Source organism: Lissotriton vulgaris, chromosome 1_2, assembly GCF_964263255.1.
Source record: "Lissotriton vulgaris chromosome 1_2, aLisVul1.2, whole genome shotgun sequence".
Taxonomy (NCBI): Eukaryota; Metazoa; Chordata; class Amphibia; order Caudata; family Salamandridae; genus Lissotriton; species Lissotriton vulgaris.
Genome location: NC_141686.1, coordinates 355,936,073 through 355,948,326, shown reverse-complemented (window position 1 = coordinate 355,948,326; position 12,254 = coordinate 355,936,073). Strand labels below are relative to the sequence as shown.

Here is a 12,254-nt window from a genome sequence, read left to right as displayed (position 1 = left end):
CGCTCTACCCGGCGGCTGCCATCTTGTCAGGCCGCACACGGGGAGCAACAGCGGAGCGCCGCGGACCTCTCAGGGACCTCGTGTAGGAGCTCCGGGTAGATAGGGGCTGTCCCGAGTGGTTCCGATCATTGGTGCTACCCTTACAGCCCATGTATCAGGTGAGGGGATGCCGTAAATTGCATTTGACGTGGGCCAGCAGCCGGAGCTCTAGGAGGATCGATCCGCCATCTTAGGCGGCTTAGCCACCATGTTTCCATAGTTATGATTCATAAAATGGACTAGCAACGAATCATTAGCATCAATTACCCCACAATTACGTTGGTCCGAATTGGGGCTACAGTACACATGAAGATCCCTAGCTCAAGAAAAAAAGATCTGAAGGTGTGTAGTATGTTAACAGAGATTCCAATATTCCTGCCAACTCATCTGTCACCTGCGTAGGATTCTTTAAATTATTATTATAAAAATGAATGCGTAACAAATTAATTTTCCCAGAACCTTCAGCCACGATAACATGAAAATGAGGCGAGTTATTGATAAAGGTCACCTAACGAAGAGTGATCGTGTTTGCTATAATTCTGAGTAAGCCTCCCTTAGATCTACCTGCTGCTGATGGAACTGCTGGCGTAACAAAGGAGCTGTAGCCATTTACATAGACAAACTACTCTTCCCAATTTTCCTGAAAGCAGATATCAGAATTCGTAAACACTTTATGCCAATTTTGATTATCCTTTTTGTTTTCATAACCCGCTATATTCCTAGAGAGAAACTTTACATCACTTGGAGACTCCTGCGACCGAATCGTTGTCCGTACTTGTGAGAAGGATGATGTAGGGTCTATTGGTAAGGATGTAATACTGCTTAGTGAACCTAAAACGACCAACTGAACCCTCTCCACGGGTACCAAGCCAGAAACCATTTGATAATCGTTATAAAGAAGAGACAGAGGAGGCAAATGATTTAGTGGAGAGATCAGTCAATCACATGCCTCCATATCTTCCAACAATGACTACCTATTTGATAGGGCAAGGGCATCAAAAGCCACCTGGGCAGGCTTATGACCAGTTCTCACTAAAGAAAGGCCCTGAGTGAATACGGTGGAACTACGTACTGGTGCGGACCTATAAAAAAAGCCCAACGAGACTGCATAAATCTGAGAATGGAGTGAAGGGGCAACCGGTAAACTCCCTAATAGGTCTCTCACTAGCCATTCATCATCAAAGTTTAAAATAACCAGTCGTTTTTACATCAGCCCCAATTCACTGCATTGTTCTGGCCATTATCAATTGATTTTGGATGAGATGACCTTGATTAGAGTTTTGAGTCATCCAGTGTCGAGCCTTGGCCATCAGCTGAAGTAAAGATTTTCTAAGATTGGGACGTAGTAAAGGCACGTTGACTAAAATTTGAACAGGCGGGAAGTCCATGTATTGCTGATTTGGTCTGCTATGGGCCTGAGTAGACTGGGGATTTAGCTTAACCTGTGGTCTTGATAAGTCGTGTGATTGCCCCTTACCCATAGAATCTTGTATGGTCACCTGCAGTGAGCAAACACCTAGGGACCAAATCTACATGGTCTGGACCTATAGGATCCCTGCTGGAGGCCAACTGATTTTCAACACAAGGATGACCAATAGAAGTAGAGGGCGATTTAGCTAACTCGGGATCATGTTTTTACAATTAAAACACAAATTATGACTTTTACAATTATAGTTTTTAAGAGTTTTACAGACATCAAAGGGGATGACCTTAAGTGTGATCTATAGAATCTAAACGGTCATAGACCGGTTGCAAAAGATTTGTAAAGTTATCAAGAAGATCACACCAATATGAGGGAAATGTAGTCGCTGAATGTTGCTGGCCATTCATACATGTGGAACTTGCTGGCACAGTGGCCTTTCTTTCTTTAATATTTTTATTATTATTATTTATATGGCGTACGAATCATCCCCAAAGGGATCTCTCGGTGCCCGGGAAATCAGACAACGACATACTGAGTGCGTACCCTAAAATAGCCATGTTTTTAATTTCTTCTTAAAGGCCATGAATGTGGTACAGGATTGCAGGTCAACTGGTAGAGCATTCCAATGTTTGGGGGCAACATAAGATCTAGTGGCCATCAGCTCCTCCAAATTGGTAGAATTAAAAAGGCTAGGAGGGGGGACGTGCCTTTCTCTTAACTGCCTAGTAGGAGTGTTCCATATTAATTTCCTCCTTATATATTCTGGACCAGGGCCGACCAGCACCTTGAACGCCAGACACAGGAGTTTAAAGACTGCCCTTTTCCTCATTGGCAGCCAATGTAGCTCATTCAATAATGGAAGAGAGGGAGTACCCCCACCAGCAGGACATTTCCATAGTCAAGCCTGCTGACTATAAGTGCCTGTAACAGGACATTTCTGGTGGAGAGCGGGGTCCAGGGAAAAATCTTCTTTAGCAAGTAGTCCAAAACAGTTGCTAGATAGTGTTTTCACATGCTGCTCCATGGAAAGTTTGGAGTCGATTGGTACGCCCAAGTTTTTTGCCCACGATTTAGGTAAGGGAGCTTCTCCTAGTTCTTCTGGCCACCAATCTTTGGTCCATAACTACTCGTCTTTCCTGAACAGTAGGATCTCGATTTTGTTTGAATTTAATTGCAGAAAGTTCTTTTTCATCCATACTGCAAATTTCGTCATACATGATTCGAATCTATCTCTAGTTTCTCCTGCGTACTTCTCTATAGGGACAATGATCTGCTTGTCGTCTGCGTAAGAGATGGTATGAAAACCACATGATTTAATAACAGAGGCCAAAGACGACACGTAGATATTGAACAGTATGGGACTTAATACAGAGCCCTGAGGAACTCCCTTATCCAAGATTCTGGTCCTGGATATCAAGGTGTCCAGTTGTACACATTGAGATCTTTCAGAGAGAAAGCTATGTATCCAGTCGAGCGCGCGCCCCATGACACCCATCTCCCGCAGTTTATCTAACAAGATCCTGTGAGAGATGGTGTTAAAAGCTCCTGATAGGTCCAAGAGAACCAACATGGTGGGGGTCCCTTCATCCAGCAGCAGCATGATCATGTCTGACACCTCAGTTAGGACAGACTCCGTGCTAAAACCTGCACAGAAGCCCGACTGTGAGGGCTCCAGGAGGTTATTCTGTTCCAGATAATCTGTGAGTTGGCGATTCACCAAAGACTCCATAATTTGTTAGCATATTGGCAGAAGAGAAATGGGTCTGTAGTTATGAAGGTCCCCATGGTCAGCCGAGGGTTTCTTATGCAGAGGTTTAATAAATGCCTTTTTCCATTTTAGCGGGAAAGAGGCAGATGATAGGGACAGATTACAAGTTTCCTTGATAGGGTTTGCCAGTTCCGAACCCAGGTCAGACATGATATGAGGGGGAGCCACGTCAGCAAGAGAGCCTGACTTGCTGTGTTTTAATGATGAGAGAACTTGCTCCCTCGTTATGTGGGCAAAAAACTCCAATTTAGGGTGACAAGGCTTATCTGGCCCCGGAGCTACTACCATGCACTCCGAGTTTGAAATGAAGGAGTTACAGATATTATCTATTTTACTGGTTAAATATACAGCAAGCTCCTCGCAAAATTCTTGCGAAGGGGGGCATATAGAGTTGTTAACTCTAGGGATGGTAAATTCCTTGAGAACTCTAAAGACTTCTTTGTAGGAGCCCTTGGCTTCATCAATTCGGGAAGCTAGATGTAATCTTCTGGATATATTACAATTTCTAAGACAGGCCCTAGGTGATGTATTGTAGGCCAGTCTATCTTCAAGGGACTTTGTTTTTCTCCATTTACGTTCTCTAACTCTACATGCCGCTTTCTCTAACTTCAAACTATCAGAATACCAAGGTGCTGGTGTGGGTCTTTCAAATATAGTTTTTGTTTTGATGGCCCGGGCGAGTCCCTTTCTGATCTTCTTGGTACGACACTTGGAGGGCAGTATCGCTTAACCTCTTTTTCATTTACCATTTACGGAGGTAGCGTAAATTTGTTTCCAACTAAATGTAGAGGCAGGCTGTGAATGTTTGGGGATTGGTACAGAGACTGCCAGCAATTCTGGAAGAGAAACCCCATATAGTTTCTTTTTAGATTAGATGACTGCCCTGCCCCTGACCCCAAAGAAAGTCTCTTTTCTGTAAGTGCGATTTATTTTGCTAATGCCGATGTTGCCTTGGCCAGAAAGGTATCTAAAGAGGTAACAGTTACCTCCTCTGTTGCTCCCAGCTTTTTCTTGCGCAAGGTGGGCCTGTAATGGGGGAGTGTAGAAGTTAGAGGGAGGGCACAGCCTCCTCCTGGCGTGGATGGGCCCGCCCTTGGCCCGGGCGAGTCCCATGCAGAGGTAACTCACTGCTACCTTTAAGGGCCTCCGGGTGCGGGAAGAGTGGTACATCGTGTGGTGGACACTTGAGGCTGTAGTCAGTGCCATGGCTCTGCTCCGGTGCGTCCCCCACAGTGGGACCTCACTGCTGCCTTTAAGCGCCTCAGGGCGCGGGAAGAGTGACGCGGCTCTAGTGGAGCCTGGGGACTGTAGTCAGTAACCCGGCCCTGCTCTGATGCGTCCCAAGAGAATCTCTAATAGAGTGCTCTACCTTGCACTCACTTCAATTGTCCAACTTGAGCATAATTGGAGACTTGAATCTTCATCTTGATCTAATCAACAATAAATAAATCCAGGACTTTACTAATGACCTGGCCACTTTCTAATTAGCTCAGTTAGTAAAAAACTGAGCTATGAGCCCAGCCATCTGCAGGACCCTTTTTTCCCCAACCTGGCCATCTGTCAAACTGCTCCCCCTATTCTAGTGACCTGATCAAGCCATTATTTGGTGCCTTTGACCATTAATACACCTAGCATTGAAAATGAGAAACTAGTGGCATAAACTGGAAACATCTGCCTTTTCAAGGTTTATCGAAAGGAGTGTGCCTCTATTAGACTCCAATAGAGAACGGGCAGAGACTTCCACCAAAGCATGGAAATATTCTCAATTGTGAACAACCTGATTAAGCCCACCTCCACTCCTGGATTAGCAGAAGCTTCAACAGCCACTGCAGCAAGCTTGGTCAATTATCTTTATCTTTACTTTAACAGGGGTGAGAAAACAGTCAAACCTGTCTCTCTTGACACAGGGACCTACCACGCGCAATGGGCTCCCTTGGACCAATTGGCTCTACTTGATTCTATTTCCACCTTAATGCGTCAAGTGAAATCTGGATCTCCGGATGACCCATTTAAACCTGATTATATTTAAAAATTTCTAGAGAGCGTCGCACCCATATTTCTAGAATTAGCCAAACTTGCTGATCACTGAAGAAGTATCAATATCATGGGAACACGCCAAGGTTATCCGTCTTCTAAAAAAACCTTTGCTAAATGCCACTCAGCCAGAAAACTATTGACCCATTTCTCTTCCGTCGTTTCAGTCCAAGGATGAGGAGAAACATGTAGACAATCTCCTAACCAAAATATTAGAACAATATAAAATATTAGATTGTTCCCAAAATGGATTTAGATCATACAGCACCGAAATTGCTCTTTTAACAGTTACTGAATCCCTTTGCAGTAATACAGATGCTGGCAAATCCCAGGGTCTGATACTCCTACATTTAAGTGTGGCCTTTGTGACTGTCTCACATGCAATAATATTAACTTGCTTCACTGACCTGGGGGTACAGGGCAAAGGTCTGGCCTGGTTTACTTTCTTTTTAAAGGAGTGGTCTTTTAAAGTTATACCCCTCCCTTTCGCCTCATCACAAAGAAGACTGGCTCCTGGCATCCCTTGGGATTTGGAGCTCAGTCTTACCCTTTTTAATATTCACATCAGACCTCTGGCGGAGGTAGTGAAATATTTTGGAATATCTCACAAAGAAGACTGGCTCCTGGCATCCCTTGGGATTTGGAGCTCAGTCCTACCCTTTTTAATATTAACATCAGACCTCTGGTGGAGGTAGTAAAATATTTTGGAATATCTCACTAGTGTTGCATGCTGATGACACTCAGCTAATTATATCTCTGTCGGCAGAGTCGTCTGGCTTTTATCAATCTAACGTTTGTCTATCAGATCATTACTTGATGTCTGCTGTGTTCATCGAGTCACTCCGCTGCTTTAGCTATCAATGAACCCTGCTGAGCGAGTACACAGACATAAGGGAGTATGGAAGGTGATGAACCGGGAGTAAGGTAAAGCTGATTTTAAGAAATTCCCAACTGTGTAAATGCTGCACTCACCTGAAAGCAATGGACATCTTGTCCCACCCTGCCAGTGCTCCATCCTCGACCTGGCACCAAGCAGAAGACATTAAGTCAGATACCATGGTAAGGTAGAAAAAGACAAAAAGCAGACACGTATTGGCAGCAGAGATATCGCAGGTATATTACTGGTTGTGATGGGATCTCTATAATAAATGCTGCAATCTTCCAACAAATGCTTGAACCATCCCTAGGAATGTGGCAAAGATAACTTAAACAGAAAAGTAAAGACAGGAGTTGGAACTTAAGCTTCTCCAGTGTAAACTGGAAAGTACTGTCAAGATGAGTGTGAATGGAGCTACATTTATTATATACTTCCTGAAGCGTTACCTTTATAATATACTTCCTAGAGCTTTACCTTTATTATATACTTCCTGGAGCGTTACATTTATTATATTTTTCCTGGAGAGTTACCTTTATTATATACTTCCTGGAGCGTTACCTTTATTATATACTTTCTGGAGCGTTACCATTATTATATACTTCCTGGAGCGTTACCTTTATTGAATATTTCCTAGAGCGTTACCTTTATTACTTCCTGGAGCGTTGCATTTATTATATACTTCCTGGAGTATTACATTTATTATATACTTTCTAGAGCGTTACCTTTATTATATACTTCCTGAAGCGTTACATTTATTATATACTTCATGAAGAGTTTTCTTTGTCATGTAGTCTTGAAAGGGTTACTGCTGTTATACGATTCCTGAAACTGAAGTGACAGCAACACATCCTGATCCATCTCTTCTTACACAATCCCTTCTTGTTTAAATGAAATCTTATCCATGTGCGTCTTTGTAAAGCTGTACCTCTAGCAAGTGGGCACCCCATGTGTGCTCTTTCTGTGCTAAGTTACTGTGTGAACATCGCAAAATCACCTCCTTTTCTGAATTAAGTAAAACATTTAGTTGAAAATCTGTGTATGGTGAAATATCTCTTAGTAACTTTCATAAATGGTAATATCCAGATGTCTTTTACAACTAGTTAAATATTGTGTATTCACATTCTCTTACATTTCCATTTAGTGATTTTAAATCTCTTTACATCCAATAGGAAACCAGCCTTGAATGCACAAATGATCGTGAATAATGACAGTAATCGTGCAAATATGAAAACAAGTGGTTGGAAAAAAAGAGGTCCAATATATAGGAAAAGATCTGCATAGAGACTGAGGAACTTGAACATAAACTGATGCATCCTGGAAGAGGCAGTCCAGAGCAATTCGGTGGATATAAGAGTCTGAGCTGTGCACCTCCACGCCACAGGACTAAGAAATGACCTCTAGAAAATTAAGACAACAACACTGACAACCCACTTCCTGTATAAACAGGCCTCCACCATATTTGATCATGTGTTTGGTATGAGGTGGATACAGCATTGCTCTGCTTCCTGTAATGATGGCAGACCACCATTCAGCACACTAGATGTATTGTAAACTCTTTCTGGCCAAACCACAGGAACAAGAGAAAAGCACAAGGGAGTAGAGCCAGACAGCTGAAGGGTAAAGGGATCTACAACAGACTGTCCTAATTTTCTTCAACCAGAAGGAAGACTAATCTTCACTCGTAAACATGCAAAAACATTCTGCAATCTAAAAACATAACCACCTACAAAGAGGTTTCACTTGCCACAATTATAATATATGTAGTTGGTGAGTCTTGTATTTCATTGTGAAATCTGAAATAAAGCATCCAAAATACCATACACATTCAGGGAATGTGAGAGTAACACAAGTGCTTTATCAACCATGTTAGCTCCTCAGGAAACGCAGCCATGGGATGCAGACAAATATAAGCCCGAAGTCACTACTCAAGAAAGAAAAATCATACGCAAGCAGCAAGAGCTTTAGTTTGTCATCGCTACTAAAGAGCCATCAGCAAACACACACTGGAGAAGCAACGTGCAATTGCAATGAATGTGTGAAGAACTTTAGTCAGTTAGCACTCCTAAAAGATCATCAGCGAACACACATGGGGGAATAACCATACCATTGCACTGAATGTGTGAAGAGCTTCAGTCGGTTATCACAACTCCAAGTTCATCAGCGAACACACACAGGGGAAAAACCATACCATTGCAATGAATGTCTGAAGAGCTTCAGTCTGTCATCAAATCTCCAAAGACATCACCGAACACATACTGGGGAAAAACCGTACCATTGCACTGAATGTGTGAAGAGCTTCAGTCTGTTATCACAACTCCAAGTTCATCAGAGAACACATACTGGGGAAAAACCGTACCATTGCACTGAATGTGTGAAGAGCTTCAGTCGGTTATCACAACTCCAAGTTCATCAGAGAACACACACTGGAGAAAAACCATACCATTGCAATGAATGTTTGAAGAGCTTCAGTCATTCATCACAACTCCAAGTTCATCAGCGAACACATACTGGGGAAAAACCGTACCATTGCACTGAATGTGTGAAGAGCTTCAGTCAATTATCAAATCTCAAAAGCCATCAGCGAACACATACTGGGGAAAAACCGTACCATTGCACTGAATGTGTGAAGGGCTTCAGTCATTTATCACGACTCCAAATTCATCAGCGAACACACACTGGGGAAAAACCATACCATTGCACTGAATGTTTGAAGAGCTTCAGTCTGTTATCAAATCTCCAAAGACATCAGCGAACACATACTGGGGAAAAACCATACCATTGCGGTGAATGTGTGAAGAGCTTCAATCGGTTATCACAACTCCAAGTTCATCAGCTAACACACACTGGGGAAAAACCATACCATTGCACTGAATGTGTGAAGAGCTTCTATTGGTTATCGCACCTACAAAGACATCAGCAAACACACACTGGGGAAAAACCATACCATTGCAGTGAATGTGGAAGTAGTTTTAGTGATTCCTCAAATCTCAGGATTCATCAGCGAACACACACAGGGGAAAAGCCATTACAGTGCTGTGAATGTGTGAAGAGCTTCAGTCGGTTATATCAACTCCAAATACATCAAAGAACACACACTGGGGAAAAACCGTACCATTGCAATAAATGTGTGAAGAGATTCAGCGTGTTATCAAATCTTCGAAGACACCAACGAACACACACAGGAGAAAAACCATAGCATTGCAGTGAATGTGTGAAGAGCTTCAGTCGGTTATTGGTCCTACAAAAACATAAACGAACACACACTGGGGAAAAAACATACTTTTGCAATGATTATGGAAGTAGTTTTAGTGATTCCTCAAATCTCAGGAGTCATCAATGAACACACACATGGGAAAAGCAATTGTAGTGCAGTGAGTGTGTAAAGAGCTGTAGTGGGTCATTAGACCTACAAAAACATATTCAAACACACACTGGGGAAAACCATACCATTGCAATGAATGTGGAAGTGATTCCTTAAATCTCAGAAGTATCAGCGAACACAGACAGGGGAAAAGCTATTACAGTGCCGTGAATGTATGAAGAGGATTAGTCTGTTATTAATTCTGCAGAGACCTCAGCAAACACACACATGGGAAAAACCATCTGATTGCAATGAATGTGAAAATAGTTTTAGTCGTTCCTCAAAATTAAGGAATAATCAGCGAACACACAAGGGGAAAAAACGTTCAAGTGCAGTGAGTGTGTTAAGTGCTTTAGTCAATTATCAGAAATACAAAGACATCAACGAACATACACAGGTGATATACCCCTACCACTGCAGTGAATGTGGAAGTAGTTTTAGTAGTTACTCAGCATTAAGGAACCATCAGCATACACACACAGGTGAAACCCTACCGCTGCATTGAATGAGGAAATAGTTTTAGTGCCCCTTCAACATTAAGAAATCTCCAGCGAACCCACTTAGGGGAAAAGCCATTCAAGTGCACTACACAAACTCATTCATTCATTAAATTTTTGTTTCAGTTAAAATAACCATAAAAGAATACAATTTATTAAAAGTATTAATATATACATCAAGTGCTAGTACATCGGGTGCTAGAAATCTGAACAAAGATAATTGAAGTACACAGTATTACTGGGCCGTTAGAATATGCCAAAACAAAGGGATACCCCGGGGAACCAGGTTTACAGTCAATTAAAAGTTCAGAACATCAAAGAGAAAATTCATATTTACATGAAGGAAAAGTTAATACAGTGTATATATTAAAACACTAAAAATTGTTATGGAGGCATCAGGGAACATGTTGCAATGGAGAGTTCAGGCTGGATTAGGTGGGGCTACTATAGTACAAATGCATATACTTCTCCTTGTCGAGCTTTGTCTCTGGGAAGGCTATGTTCAGGTCCTCAATTGTCATCTGGTCAAACGGAATCATGTTTTTGAACTGCTCCAGCTCCTTTTCATATTGAGAAACACAGGCTTTAGAAGCTTGCACATACTCAGTTGCGTTCTTGTTAGATTCTGCTTCTTGAGCATTTATCTCAGCGGTCTGAATATCAACAGGCTCTGGAATTATCAATGCACTAAACTTATTCTCAAACTCGTCAACCATCCCATCACGGGCCACAGCTGCCTGATAATAGGCCCAGTCAATTGCTGGAGCTTCTCTGGAAGAACTGCCAACCTAGATGCAAGGCTGTCATTCCGGGTTTTCAGAACGATAAACATGGCCTTCTGACTGGGCGTCACCCTCTCTGCAAACGCTAACCAGTCAATAGCTTTCACAGCAGCTCTTCGGCTAGCCATCTTTCAGCTCTGAAGGGATGATGGTAGCACCGGTGCTCCGTGGTATGGCGACCGGAAGTCAAGAGAGGTCACCGCTGCTTCACCACGAAAGGACGGAGAACCCACCAATCAGACAGTGCAATGCCTTCCGCACCAGAAGTCAGTACAAGCCTGAAACAACATGGCTGACGAAAAGTCTTTCACAAACACAAACATGAGAGAAACCATACCATTGTAGTGGATTTGGAAGTGTTGTCGGAAGAATTTTCAGCTAACTACAGAGATTAGTGGTAAAATCTATAAACACAACACACTTGAATAAGTTTAACAAGTACAGACTGGAGAACATTTCTAGCTGATTTTGGTGTTTGGTCATTTTGTGCAATAACTGGTTCAATGACAGCTGCTAGAGAACAACATCCAAAGGCACAAAAAGTCAAAGTAGGACATTGTGACCTGTAACTCTGAGAGTTTATGCTTGCAGCCCACAACATTTACCTCCAAAGCACTGACTTGGGAGACATGATGCTCATTTCACTCATCACATGCATCTGTTAATGCACTCACCATAGTGGCACTTCCCCAGAGGTGTCCAATCTCAAGCTGGACCCGTGGGAAATTTGCTGGCTCACCACTGACTGTAAGTGAATCACAGCCAGATTCATTTGATATGAATATATTTTAGACCTTTCTCATTTACAGAGAATCAACCAACCAACTCCTAACTGGTGAAAGGACAGAATCCGTGCATGATGGCGACAGTATTGATCGCAGAGAGAGCTGGCGAAAAGTTTAGTTCTTAATACGTTGCTGACAGTTAAGTAAAGAATGGAAAGGGGCGACCACTCGGTCCCCCCGAAAGTATGGCGGAGTACCTCGATCCCCCCGGGAAGCCATTTTTGGGCGGGAGGCGCGTCTCGGCTGGTATGCCCGAAGCGGCGTAGCCGGGGCGCGCTTTTTTCCCGCCCTAGAGTGGGCTGGCCTAGACACTGACGCAGCCAGCCACGCCCTCGGGGCAGGCAGGGGCGGGTTTTCGCCCGCCCTGAAGACGGATAAAAGGGACGCAAGACCAGAAGACGTCCTCTTGTTGTATTTATTTTGGTAGGCGGTAAGGTCATGATCGGTGAGCACTAATTAGAAGATCCCTATGAGTGGGCGTCACCCAACACGGATGGGAGCGCTCGGGTGAGGTGGCCATTGGCCCCTCAATGGGGAGGCGGTCCCTTCTAAGGATGGGTCGCCGGAAGTAAAGGAAAGGCGGTCAAGGCCCCTTCCTGTGTAGGAGGGGTTACAGCCCCCTCCTGGGGAATTTCCCGGGGCCAGTGACATCTGCGACGGCAGATGCGGTAAGTTGTGTGGGGTTGGG

General features: G+C 43.3%; 2 pseudogenes across 1 annotated transcript in view; one reads left to right on the top strand and one right to left on the bottom strand.

The window, feature by feature from the left end:
- Window positions 1–10,416, top strand: part of LOC147736816 (uncharacterized) — a 53,225-nt pseudogene extending 42,809 nt beyond the window's left edge. The window contains exon 2 of the transcript XR_015307581.1: window positions 7,311–10,416. The product of XR_015307581.1 is annotated as an uncharacterized LOC147736816 (transcript). The remainder of the gene's footprint in view (window positions 1–7,310) is intronic.
- Window positions 10,417–10,430: 14 nt separating this feature from the next.
- On the bottom strand, window positions 10,431–11,083 carry LOC147736815 (ATP synthase peripheral stalk subunit d, mitochondrial pseudogene; annotated as a pseudogene).
- Between the last annotated feature and the right edge of the window lie 1,171 nt (window positions 11,084–12,254).